Raw genomic sequence first — 14,838 nt, forward strand, 5'->3', positions numbered from 1 at the left:
CAGTGACTCTCTAAATTAGCATCTGTATATCTCCATTGATCTCTTAGTTGTCTAAGTAAGCTGTTTCCTGATGATAGAGCTATTTACCTAACTCTGCCTGCTAATCTTGTTACTGGGAAGGGTTGCATATCATCATCCCGGGACAGGGTTTTGCCTGTTGCTGGGCAGATCATGTTCTATCATTCCTTATCAAATTCTTGTTCTTGCTGTTACCAGGCAGATTCATGACAAAAGTTTCTACAGGTATTTAAAAAGGAAAATAGTAAATAAAGTGAGTGTTCATCCTGTAGACAGTTAGAATGGGGAGTAAGTAGTAGATAATAAGGAAATGGTAGATTAAATGAACAAATATTTTGCTTCACTATAGTGGATACAAAAAACATTCCGGTAACAGCTGTAAATCAGGAGCTGGAAGGGAGAAGCAAACCTGATGAAATTACATTCACTAAAGAAGCTGTACTCAGCAAACTGATGGAGCTGTGGACCGACAAGTCTCTGGGTCCTGATGGACTTCATTCTCGGGTCTTAAAAGATATATTGGATGTGTTGGTGTTAATTTTCCACAATTCACTAGATTTTGGAAAGGTTCAAGACTGGAATGTAGAAAATATGATCCCTCTATTCAATAACTCATGAAACCACAGGCCACTTAGCTTGATGTTTGTCATGGGGAAGGTGTTAGAATTGTTGTTTCCTCTTGTGAGTGAGTCCAGAACAGGCACTGTTTTAAACTTAGGAATCACCTTTTTAGGACAGCGATGAGGAGAATTTTTTTCTCTCAGAGGGTTGTACAACTTTGGAACAGTCTGCCTCAGAAGGCAATGGAGCCTGGGTCATTCAATATTTTTAAGGTAGTGGTAGATAGATTATTTTTTTGCAAGGGAATCAAGGATCATTGGGTGTAGCTAGGAATATAGAACTTGAAACACGAACAAATCAGCCATGATCTTATTGAATCATGAACCAGGCTCGACGGGCTGAATGTCTTACCTCTGCTCCTTTTTCATATGTTCATATGTAAGCTCTTCTCCCAGTATTCCTCCATCTGAAGAAGGCAGCTGCTGAAGAGGATTGCATTCTCAGGTCTGAGCACCTGTAAATATACCACTTTAGGAGCTTGTTCTGTCAATCACTTGTTTGAGTAGGTGTGGCAATGACTGGAGGACAGATATATCCATCATACTGGCTGTTCTGGGGCCCGGGTTTGAATCCCACCATAGCAGATGGTGAAATTTGAATTCAGTAAAGATCTGGAATTAAAAGTCTAATGATGACCATGATTGTCTTTAAAACCCATCTAGTTCACTAATGCCCTGCAAGGGAAGGAAATCTGTCATCCTTACTTGGTCTGGCCTATATGCAACTCCAAATCCACAGGAATGTGGTTGACTCTTAAATACCCTTAGGGGTGGGCAGTAAATGCTAGCCCAGCCAGTGATACCCAGATCCTGTGAACAAATGAAAAAAGAAACACTTTTTCTCCTTTGGGGAATAGTGGGGAAGTAGTGCAGGGATTTCCGGGCTGATTATCAGCCCATTGAACAGCATTATGAATACTCATCCCGTGGCCAAAAAGCCCTGGCATTGGACTTGAACCTAGAGCTTCTGGTCCAGAGGTAGGGATGCTACCATTGTGCCACAAGGTCTCCTATCATGGTCTCTGACTGCTAGAGATTGTTTATTCGTTTTTCTGGAGAGAAAACAGTTTTACTGTTAGGTGGTCTGCTGTGTTGTCTACTAACCCCATAAGAATTCTATTATAATCTGAAAAGTACTTACTTTATTTTCACCAGATACTCCCACCAGGTCAGATACAGCCAGACAATGGATAGTGAATTCCTTTTATCCCACTCACAATATACTTTTAAGCCTAACCTCAAAGAAATGCTCTCTATGTCACCAAAAAATATTTCCATTTCTCACACTGGTCAATCTAATGGTGACTTTGCTATTAAGAAAGAATTTGCACTTGTATAGCACCTTTCATGTACGTAAGCCATCCCAAAATGCTTCACAGCCGATGAAGTGCCAGCGTAAATAACATTTGTAGCATCAACTGTCCTTTTAATTTTTTGGAGAGTGAAACTGTACTGCAGCCGGCCAAAGTAACTTTACTAAGAAGCCTTACATTTAGCAGAGATGGGCTAAAATTCAGCCAGACTGATGCAATGATAGCCCAGATTTAAAGAGAAACGGACACAATGTGACGCACTGTCCCACCGAGCCACCCAATACTGTTCCAGTAACCCTGAAATTTCTTAATTTGGTGTGCTTATCCATTGAGTTCTATGGACATCTGAAATGAACAAATAAAGCATTCTGGTGGTTTACTTCCTGCTTTTGTCAACTACTGACAGACCTTTACCTGTTGAATTGTGCCATTTTATAAATAGCACTTGACTTTGTGTAAATGTTAAATAAGACAAACTTTTAAACATATTTTTACATTAATACTATCCTATTATAAGAATTGTTTTTTTTAATGTTAACTTATTGAAACCCCAGCTATGCCACAGTTCTGGTTGTATCACCAGGCATCCAAAGATGGTATAGAGTAGAGCAATGTGACATAATGTGAGATATAAAATGAGATAAACTATAGCTTACATCTCAGTGGAATACTTCAGATGATAAGGTCAAATCAGAACAAAACTTTCAGATATGTCAAACAGGACAAGAAGGTTGTGAGGAGCAAGTTTATTACAGAAATCAGGAAGTGTTCTTTACAAGTTTGATCAATAGCTATCAACAGGACAAGTGATTGAAGCCAACACTTATTAAATACGCTGAAATGGGAGGACAGTAGAGTTGGTGTTCTGGAATGATGAAATCAAATGAACTGAAAGATCTTCTTCATTCAAACCTATCACACCATCTATAACTATCTGTCATGAATGAAAAACAATCAATAAAATAATTTTGATCCGACAACTTATTTTTAGAGTTCTTTTTCCGTATCATTAAATACCTGCATCAGATATTGACTTCTGTTTTGTCACGGAACCATACTCTAGTTGGAGCTGATTTTCAAATTCAGAATTTAAGACACATTTGCAAGTTTCACCAAAATAATGACTGTTCCAAAACAGTTGCACAAGCTGACACACCTTGTTATGTATCTATTATAATTTAAAAACAGAAAATACATGGCAATTTACAGGACTTCCGATTGATGTTAATGGTCCAATCTACAGCCATTTGTTGATTCTTGATACCATGGAGTACTTTAACCTACACAAACTACCAGTACTGCACTTTTAACAAATGTACAGTTTCTACACAATTCATATTCCTTTCAAGGATTTTCTGGGAAGTCGTCAATGCAGTGGGTGGCATTCTCAAATCTAAACAAGCAGAGGAGCCACAAGTCAGGTGACAATGCAGGTTTGAAAGCTGACAGTGGCAATTTAGTATGTAACAGTAGTCTTAAGCTTAAAGAAAAAGAAAGAACTTGCATTATGGATCGTGTTTCTTGATTGCAAGACATCCTTAAGTACTTCACAGTCAACTAGTCATTTGAACGATAGGACCTATTATAATTTTGGGAAACACAACAGCAAAACGATAAATGACCAGTTAATCATGTTTATTTTGCTGCTGTCGGTTGAGGAATAAATGTTGACCAAGACATATGCCTTGTTCTTCTTCAACTAATCCTGTGGAATCATTTACTTCCACCAAGCAAGCAATGGGAGCCTTTGTTTAACATTTGATCCAAAGTAACGGTAATGCTATTACACTCACTCAGTACTGCACTGTGTTATCAGCCTAGGTAGATACTCAAGTCTCTCGAGTGGGACTTGAAATTCATAATCATCGCCTCAAGGCTAATACAAATAAACAACAAATACAGTCAATTTAATGGAAGCCCTACTCTTGAGCCAAGAGAGCATAAATTCTCATGACAGAAGACGACAGAACACGTATCAATGTGGTAAATATTTCAAATCGTATCCTTTAAAGATATGGAGCAGAGGAGGCTTTAGATTCCAGGGACATTAGGACAAGGAGAAGCAATGTAAAACAAAGACTGAGAACCAGAGGACACACATTTTGTAGTGATTGGCAAAGGAACTAATGGTGACAAGAGGAAAAGCTTTTTTACACAGCTGGGGAGTCGGGGGGGGGGGGGGGCGATTCTCCCAGCCCACTGCACTGATTTTCTACATGTGGAGATGGGAGATTGGACTGGGGTAAGCATTATAAGAAGTCTCACAACACCAGGTTAAAGTCCAACAGGTTTATTTGGGAGCACAAGCCACAAGCTTTTGGAGCGCTGCTCCTTCATCAGGTAAGTGGGAGTTCTGTTCACAAACAGGGCTAGTTTGTGAACAGAACTCCCACTCACCTCATTGATCCTCTTGGGATCCTCTTGGGATGAGTGATCATAATATGGTGGAATTTCTGATACAGATGGAGGGTGAGAAAGTAGGGTCCCAAACCAGTGTCCTCTGCTTGAACAGAGGGGAGTACGATAGGATGAGGGTGGAATTGGCTAATGTAGACTGGGCGAGCAGACTGGTAGGTAGGACAGCTGAGGAACAGTGGAGGATTTTTAAGGAGATTTTTTTAAGTACTCAGCAAAAATATATTCCGGTGATAAAGAAGGACTGTAAGAAAAAGGATAACCGGACGTGGATAACGAAGGAAATAAAGGAGAGTATTAAAATAAAATCAGATGCGTACAGAGTGGCCAAAAATAGTGGAGAATTAGTGGATTGGGAAAGCTTTAAAGAAAAACAAAGAACAACTAAGAAAACGATTAAGAAAGGAAAGATAGATTATGAAACTAAACTAGCTCAAAATATAAAAAATGATAGTAAAAGTTTTTACAAGTATATAAAAAGGAATAGAGTGGCTAGAGTGAATGTTGGACCCTTGGAAGATGAGAGGGGGGATTTAATAGTGGAAAACGAGGAAATGGCTGAGACTTTAAATAAGTTCTTTGTGTCGGTCTTCACGGTGGAAGACACAAATAGTTTGCCGAATATTAGAGATCGAGAGTTGGTGGGAGGGGAGGTCCTTAATACAATTACTGTTACTAAGGAGGTGGTGCTTGGTAGACTAATAGGACTGAAGGTAGACAAGTCCCCGGGCCCGGATGGAATGCATCCCAGGGTACTGAAAGAAATGGCTGAGGTAATAGCAGATGCGTTAGTAGTAATTTATCAAAACTCGCTGGACTCTGGGGTAGTGCCGGCTGACTGGAAAACAGCTACTGTTACGCCGCTGTTTAAAAAAGGAAGTAGACAAAAGGCGGGTAACTACAGGCCGGTTAGCTTAACGTCCGTAGTTGGGAAGATGCTAGAGTCCATTATTAAAGAGGAAATAACAGAGCACCTGAATAAGAATGGTTCGATCAAGCAGACGCAGCATGGATTCATGAAGGGAAAGTCGTGTTTGACGAATCTACTGGACTTTTATGAAGATGTCACTAGTGCGGTTGACAGAGGGGAACCGGTGGATGTGGTGTTTTTAGATTTCCAGAAGGCGTTCGATAAGGTGCCTCACAAAAGGTTGCTGCAGAAGATTGGGGTACACGGAGTTAGGGGTAAGGTGTTGGCGTGGATTGGGGATTGGCTATCTAACAGGAAGCAGAGAGTTGGGATAAATGGGTGCTTTTCTGGTTGGCAGTTGGTGACCAGTGGCGTGCCGCAGAGATCGGTGCTGGGGCCTCAATTGTTTACCATTTACATAGATGATCTGGAGGAGGGGACTGAATGTAGGGTATTCAAGTTTGCTGATGACACGAAGGTGAGTGGGAAAGCGAGTTGCGTGGAGGATGCAGAAAGTCTGCAGAGAGATTTGGATAGGCTGAGCGAGTGGGCGAGGATCTGGCAGATGGAATATAACGTTAGCAAATGTGAGGTTATCCACTTTGGAAGAAATAATAGTAAATTGGAATATTATTTAAATGGAGAAAAATTACATCGTGCGACTGTGCAGAGGGACCTGGGGGTCCTTGTGCACGAATCGCAAAAACTCAGTCTGCAGGTGCAGCAGGTGATCAAGAAGGCAAATGGAATGTTGGCCTTTATCGCGAGGGGGATAGAATATAAAAGCAGGGAGGTCTTGCTGCAACTGTACAAGGCACTGGTGAGGCCGCAACTGGAGTACTGTGTGCAGTTTTGGTCCCCTTATTTGCGAAAGGATATATTGGCCTTGGAGGGAGTGCAGAGAAGGTTCACCAGGTTGATACCGGAGATGAGGGGTGTGGCTTATGAGGAGAGATTAAACAGATTGGGTCTGTACTCGTTGGAGTTTAGAAGGATGAGGGGTGATCTTATAGAGACATATAAGATAATGAAGGGGCTGGATAGGGTAGAGGTGGAGAGATTCTTTCCACTTAGAAGGGAAATTGATGGGGGGGGAGGGGGCCCGCTACCACTCTGCATAAGGATCATGAGCAGAGGGAGGCAGTCCAGTGATCAGGACTGGCCATCGAGGTGGGGGAGGGGGCCGGCCTGCTGGAGTGGGGGAGGGGGGTGGGGGGTCAGGTCTGTGAGGGAGGAGTCGGGACTGTGGTGGGGGGGGATTGGGGCTGCTTGTTGGATGTGAAGAATCGGGAGATCGGGGCTGTGTGGTGGGGGAGTGGGAGCAGAAGCAGGAGATTTAGGTGGGTGTTGTGTGTGGTGGGGGGCCGAGGCTGGCCCATACATGTTCGCTGGGCCAACATTTGGGCTGTCCGGAGGTCAGAGGGGCCAGTGTTGCGGGGGTCATAAGGCTGGCCAGGGATTGAGCTGACCAGCAGGCTGGCAGTGTGGGCCACTGCGCATGCGCTGATCTCAGCTCTGAGTATTTATTTAAACATCCAAATTATTTTAATAGTTACTACCATTTAATGTCTAATGCAGCTGCTAAAATATCCCTGCCTGACTTGCATCAGTGGCCGGCCCTTTGTGCTAATGAGTATTTTTTTAGTATAGACCTGCAGCTTTGACCAGTGACCATTTGTTGAACATTTTGCATTTAGTTATGTTTTAAATTCTTCACCTTAGGGTGTCTTTATTTGATTATAATTTGCAATGTGGGATAGCATTTAAGTTTCAGTATTTCTTGACGCTGACAGATTGGTGCATGCTCAATGGCCCGCTCAGCACGGTGCTGCCGGCCTCTCCAGCAGGAATAGGCCCCACCCCCTGAATTTTCGCGAGATTCACCTAGTGCACTCTGCAGTGCACAGAGTGTGGGAGATTCATTTTGAAAATCCCGCTGAAAAAATAATCGGGATTTACTCCAATTTTCACGCGATTTCGATACTTTATTTTGGCGAATCGCTACCCTGATGTTAGAATCTGGAATGCACTAAATTGCAATAAAGGCACATTGCAAATTATAATCAAATAAAGACACCCTAAGGTGAAGAATTTAAAACATAACTAAATGCAATAAAGGCAAATTAATTTGTAGCTTTCAAAGGGAACTGAATATATATCTGAGGAGAAAATGTTTGCAAGACTAAGGAAAAAGGACATGGACACAAGGAACTAAATAGCCTCTTACTGTTCTGCAACCATTCTAACCATCCTCCAGAATTTAAACAAACATTCAGATGCTGAAAGCGCTAGAAAGGAAATTTTTGCAGGGGTGAAAGGTTGGCCAATCCACTGTCTTTTGTTTTCTGCCACCACTGAAGGTTAAAATCAGCCTTATATAATCCAAATTAATTATCTGTGAAATTTTCCTGCTTTCGAAATGGACATATCGTGGGCGGCATGATAGCACAGTGGTTAGCACTGCTGCTTCACAGCTCCAGGGACCTGGGTTCGATTCCTGGCTTGGGTCACTGTCTGTGTGGAGTTTGCACATTCTCCTCGTGTCTGCGTGGGTTTCCTCTGGGTGCTCCGGTTTCCTCCCACAGTCCAAAGATGTGCGGGTTAGGTTGATTGGCCATGCTAAAAATTGCTCTTAGTGTCCTGAGATGCGTAGGTTAGCGGGATTAGTGGGTAAATATGTCAGGATATGGGGGTAGGGCCTGGGTGGGATTGTGGTCGGTGCAGACTCGATGGGCCGAATGGCCTCTTTCTGTACTGTAGGGTTTCTATGATTCTGTATTCTGGTCTGTGTGGATTTCCTCTGGATGCTCTGGTTTCCTCCCACACTCCAAAGATGTGTGGTTTAGGTTGATTGGCCATGCTAAATTTCCCCTTCGTGTCAGGGGGACTAGCAGGGTAAATATGTGGGGTTACGGGGATAGGGCCTGAGTGGGATTGTTGTTGGTGCAGCCTCAATGGGCTGAATGGCCTCCTTCTGCACTGTAGGGATCCCATGATTCTCTGATATTAGTAGGACAATTTAGTTGATATTTAATGCAATAAAATAAAATTTCAGAGAACAAATACTAATGCTCAATAGCATAAAATACAAAAGTGCATAATTATTTTAAAATTGCCATTGAACTGACCAGGGTCTTGATTTTAACTCTGTGTAATGAGTGTGTTTTGAGTCAGTTAAAACTGATCCCAGGAATCAGCCCATATGGTAAATAGGAACTCCGCTACTGGGTTACAAAATTCACTGCATCCATTTATTATCTGTACTGACTATGGGCAGGATTTTCAGACGTTTCCCACCGGCAAGATCTTCCAGTCCTGCTAAAGTTGACTCCTGTTCCTTGGTGGGAGGATGGGGAGCCATGCAAATTGCCATTGACTTTGGTGGGACCGGAAGATCCCACTAGCAGCCAATGGTGAGATGTCTCACCTGCAGGGGAAGAGAGCTGGAAAATTTCAGCCTACGTTTGAGACTTCTTAACATGAAAAATATTTAAATTAAATTGCGTTGGAATGGTTATTTACTGAAATGCAACACTGTGGGGATGTACCTCCCGACATGGACTGCAGCAGTTCAAGAAGGTGGCTCACACCATCTTCTGGAAGACAATCAAGAATGGATAATAAATGCAGTGAAGATTTTATCCTGTGAATGAATAAAAAAAGCCATGTTTTGGGGGATATTTGGGTAACTCCATATGCATGAAAAGGACCTGGATGAAATATTTAATACCTAATACTAAGAAAGATATCTGTGCTTCGTGGTAACAAACCATTCAGCCCTTTGTATTTCTGTTGGAGAAATAAAAGAGAAGTGAATGAATAGAAGTGGGATGCATTTGTTTGATTAAAACTCAAATCTGCCCAATTGAAAGTCTGATAGCTCCCACTTCCGGGCATGGAGTTTGTGCTTTGTGAACAGCCTGTGCCTTGTCCTGTGGAGGCAGACAGCGTGCACACTTCATATCGCCTCTCGTTTCAATGAGTTTACCATTCAGCCAAGAGTAACCCAAGCCTCTGGCTGGCTCACCAGGGGACTGAGCACGGCACGTGGCTAGCATGTGTTCCAACTTGCTATACCTCTTCAGAACAGCCAGTCCCTCGAAAGGGGAGATATGTTCATCAGAAGGAAGCTGTTGCTGACTGCTGGTCATGCAATTGGCTGCAAGTAGAAGTTAAACAAATTGAGTGCCAAGTACCAGAGAAGTCTTTGAGGTTCTTCATCAGTGAATGTTTCTTCAAAGGGCATCTTAAACCCACCCCACCACCACTGCTCAACACCTGCCACTTGATGTGACACTCACAACCACCTGCTCAGATAAAAGCACTGTGTGAACTTTCAAAGCTTGTATAGAATTGGGATCTATAAGTGGTGAGCCGTTGAGCACGAGTGGGTTGCGGTCATTCCGGAGGGAAAATAATTCAATAACCAAAGAGCTAAGTCACACACAGATCCTGCTACACGAGACTAAGATGGGGACTTTAATGAGGCAGCTGACAGAATGTTGATGAGCATGTTAGGTGCATTAGCAGGTCTGTCAGAAAGCCTCTTGCCACTGTCAAGGACCATGGCTGAGTGCAGCTTCTATATGGCAGGGGGCTTCGCATAGTGCTGGAGTCTATCCTTTCCACCCATAGAAGTGGTGGCCAAATCTGTGACAGTTCTGCAGACCCAGCTGTCTAGTGGCCACTGTCTGAGTTTCCACCGCAGCACAGGTGGATATCACACAATCTTTCAGTGTTGGAGAGAAAGCTCAGAGGTCATGAGGTGCACGCTTGCTGTCATGGAGGCTCAGACTGCCACTGCCATCATGGCAACAGATCTCAGTGGACCAAAAGCATGCAAGCTCTCAAGGGCAGTCCAGTGATTTGTCTGCTAACAAATTATTTTGATTGCTGAGGTGCCACCAAGTGGGAGTTGCAGTGGTCCTATAGAGCACATACCCTGCTGCCCTCCCTCAAGATGATAGCATTCATGCTCACACTGCTACCACTCCATCGGTGCCCTTGCTGGTGCCCAGAATGCTACTGCCCATGCTGAGATGGTGCAGTCCAAACACACTGCTCAGAGCTGCTCCGAGGTATCCTACAAGATCATCTGCAGTAAAAGTCAGCAGTTTCCACCAAATTCTGCAGTCTCTTGAGTAGTTCTGTGCTCAAGCAGTCAAAGGTGTGACCAAGAAAGGCACTTTAGGACAATGCTCAAGGGTGCATAGTTCATTTTCATTTATACAATTATATTTGTTATTGGAAAGTTTTTTTTGTTGGTAGGTTTTACTGCTAGATTCTTATCAAGAGGAAACTGTGAGGGAATGTTGTAGATGGATGGGAAGGTAAGGAATGACAGAGCAATGGTGGTAAAAAGATGCAGTCCTAAGGGAATCAGAATTTGAATAGGCATTCATGGTTAGCCTGTCTGGATCAAGACATCCTGGTTTTGTCTCCCTCTTCCTCCTGCTGTCAAGGTGGTTTATGAATGCATGAATGGCAATGGTTGCACCCTCACGATAATGAATTTGTGAAGGATGCAGCAGACCAATATGAACTTGGAGACCTGTTCCAAGAATTGTAGGACTCACCCTGAGCAATCAAGACACTAGAAATGTTGCATAAGAGTGCTGATGGTCTGTTCCACCATGTTTCTGGTGGCAGCATAATTCTCATTGCACACCTGTTTCCCCTTATGTGATTGGGTGGTGGAAGGGGAGTCATCAGCAATGTTAACAGGAGCCAGTCTCCGGTGCTTATGGTGACCCAAAGATGACACGGTATCAGCTGAAATGGCTGATGAACATCACGATGTTCCCACTGAAAAAGTTTTCGACCAATGCACAACACGCCCACACTAGCAACCTTCCCAGCACCACAATGGCAAAAGTGGCTAAAACACTCTGCGTGCCATTTTCACAGGCAGGGGTTTGTATAGCACTGGCGCTAGCAGTTCAACATTGTTGTTTATAATCAGTCCAATGCTCCTAGAAATCACACAAAGGATAATGTGAGGAAAGTGTTAACCAAAACTTGGGTGGATTGATAACAAAATGGGAAAAATGGTTCTCAATTTGCAAAACAGGTGGTAAATGTTTTGTTGATATTTTAGTCATTTGCGGCTTGTTTTGCATTCACAGTGAATTCTGCTACTGAGGTTTTTCACATGAATATAGCATCAATGACAGGGAAAGATTTTTAAAATGTTGACGGTCAGCAGCAGGTTTAGTTTTTCCTTTGATTTCACCTATTATTTAACCTACTCAATTGAAAAGTAAATTAAAGTTAATGCTGAACAGATGGTGGAAGAAGAGTCCAGTGAGAGTCATCATGACTGAAAATGGGATGAAAATAACGTTGCCAGGTATTGTGGACTAAAAAGTGGGAAGTCTACCTAAATAAAGCTATTCCACCAGCATAGCTTGTATTATTATTGACTGCAAAGGTGGAAAAATTCTTCTGGTAGCCTTACAAAAATGAACAAACCCACCCTCCCCTTCCCAGAAAATAAAAGAGAAACTAAATAAATGTAAAGACACGATTTATAGATGTGGGCTGGATAATTTAACAATGCTTCAGAAAATACATTGATTCATGGGATTTATAGAGAAGAGCTTAAAAGAGATAATATTAATCCATGGTATACTACATTTTCAGGTTATAGAATGCACAATTATAATTACAACAAAGATAAAGGGACAGGCTTTCCTGTCCTAATGTGGGGCATCGAGTAGGCTTTAAAAATGCTGAATGGGATCCAACTCCCAGATTCTCTTCCTCTTTCCCAGCACTGGCAATTTTCATTGGCATGAGAAAAGTGAGTGGGTCAGGAGCCCCCAAGGAGCCGTCCCGATATTACAAGTACAATCACAGAAGTGGGCATTTCTGAATCTCCACAAACGTGACTGAGAAGGGCTGGATTTGGTACATAATATGAATCAGCACCAGAAAAGTGTTGTGAATCATGGGTGAACCGTTATTTGGAAGCAGAACAATATGAAAGGTAATTACAAAAGGTGTTGCCTACTTCCCCTGTTATATTGAAATGTTGTAGCACAACCTAGATCTGTTTTTACTACAGTGATTGATTCAAGTGTTTTGTTTTGAAAAGGTGAAAAGGACACTAAATAATGTGGTTTCCAAGTTGTTACTTGTAACAATTGGCAAAATATCAAGGAAAAGAACAAGACTGTGAAATTGGAAAAGTCTTCACATGGATTAGAATACATTATCCACTGGATAAAATGCTATTCTACATTGTTAACTACTAAAATCTAGAACGGAATGTGTGAAATTTCCCCATTGCTTTATTCTCTTTCTTGAAGGTCAGCTAAACATGGTTAGCTGTTTCAAAGCTTTGACAGATGGCTGAACTTCTGGGTTCAAAGGTGCCATTGGATTCTCCACAGCAAGAGTTGTTTTCAGTGAAAAGTCATTATGAATGCTTCTCTAGTGGAATCTTCTCAGCAGGGTTAACTGATACAACCATCAAGAGGAATGTGAGTTTTATTTTGTCAGATTTATGAACATTTCAAAGAGCATGATGCATATAGTTCAAGTGATGTTTGTTTATTTGGACAGATTTATAAGCCTTTAAGAGGATTTTTAAAAATCAGTCATTCAGGTAATGTTAGGTTATTTTAACAGATCTTTTTCAAAGGCTCATAAATTCTTGGTTAAAGTCGATACTGAATAAGTGGATTGGTAGGTATGTGAGTGAAGGGTGCTGAGCAGAGTATGGGAATAAGGGATTAAGGGAATATGAGGGTGAGGGAGGGTGAGAGGGGAATGGGGCTAAGGGGGTGAGGGTTAGGGGGCCCCATACTCATCTCCAGCAAACGCCAACGAGCATCTTATTTTGGTCACCTTGGCATCAGCCTGCCTCTGTCTCCACCTCCAGGCTGTCCTTGCCTCTGCCAGATAAAATTAGCATGGTGGGCACTGCAGAATAGGAGGCCAGTTGCTAGGTTGGGCCATTCCCCAATTCCTGATACCCATCTCAAAGATGAAAATAGGGTCCGGAGATGGTGTCATTCATGAAGACGTCAAAGAAAGCAGCTTAATGTTATAATTGTACATTCCCCACTGGGCAGGTAAAACATAATGAAAACAACGGAAACAGAAAATTGTTTCCATGAAACACCATTTGAATAAATAAGTGTCTCTCTGCAAAGATTATGCTGCAGATATCACACTCAGACTTGCACTAACCCAAGATATGCCACCGCCCGCCACCACCCCCCCCCCCACCACCCCCAACTGTCACACAATTCTGAAATACGTTTGTAAAATGTTCAGAAAGTCCATGACTCAACACTTTAAAAAAATACTTTGCTCCTGATTGTTTCCCCCTATGTAACACTACACTCTCACAAAATATTAAATATGAATAGGCCTGTAGATGGGGGATAAGACATGGATGTAAACAGACGTAAACCGAGTTCCCTCCTCACCAAGCAGAGTGGAAATGTCTGCATGGCACTACAGCTGATACAAAGCATAAGTAAATCTTAGCCTCATTCAACTAGGGAATTAGATTTGGTTGTAATACACAATTTTGTTTTTGATGGTTAGCCTGCCTCAAAAACCTAATAATGTTGGCCTGGATTTTTGTTTTATTTGTTCATGAGGTGGGACTGTTGCTGCAAGTTCAGTATTTATAGCCCATCCTTAAGAAAGTGACAGTGTGCCGCCTTCTTGACTTACTGCAATCTATGTGTCTTTGCTATGATACCACACGAGAATAATGCAGAATTAGTTCCAAGAGAAGTGTGCACTGAAGTTCATAGGAACTTAGGCATTAGGAGCAGAAATAGGCAAATTCAGCCCTTCGCGCCTGCTCTGCCATTCAATCAGACCATGGCTGATCTCTCCCTGGTCTCAAATCCACCTCCCTACCTGTTCCCCATATCTCCTCTTCCTTTTTTAAATTAGAAATATATCTATCTCCTTCTTAAAACCATTCAACGATTCAGACTGCACCGCGCTATGGGGTAGTGAGTTCCATAAATTCACTACCCTCTGCGAGTAGTTCCTCCTCATCTCAGTTTTAAATCTACCGCCTCTCAACCTATACCTGTGACCTCTTGTTTGAGATTGCCCCATAAGAGGAAACATTTGGTCTACATTTACTTTATCAATCCCTTTTAAAATGTTTATGCCTCGATCAAAATTTTAAGTTTTAAATAGGGTCTAGGACAACCAAATTCCAGAATGTCGCATACAACCAAAGAGGAATAGATGTGCTCCAGATCAACTTTCCTATTGACTGTGTATAATGATTGATGATACATGGTACAGTGTCTAGAGTATTACTGATCCCATGTATAACAACGTAGTAATTTGTTCTCATGACCACAGAAAGAAAGGGGGAGGGATGTTATATATTTAAGTAGTTGCATGATTACTTTAAGAGTAAGTCACATGATGTAATGATGATAATCATTGAGGTGTTTCAGAGGCACCTGCTTTTAATTTCAGTTTGTTCTTTGCACAGGTAACATCAGTAGGAATGACTGATTTCCTTTCCTAAGTGACAACAGTGATCCAAATAAGGTTTTACACCAATCCACTAGTT

The sequence above is a fragment of the Mustelus asterias genome, chromosome 1 (assembly GCF_964213995.1).
Source record: "Mustelus asterias chromosome 1, sMusAst1.hap1.1, whole genome shotgun sequence".
In the NCBI taxonomy this organism is placed as follows: domain Eukaryota; kingdom Metazoa; phylum Chordata; class Chondrichthyes; order Carcharhiniformes; family Triakidae; genus Mustelus; species Mustelus asterias.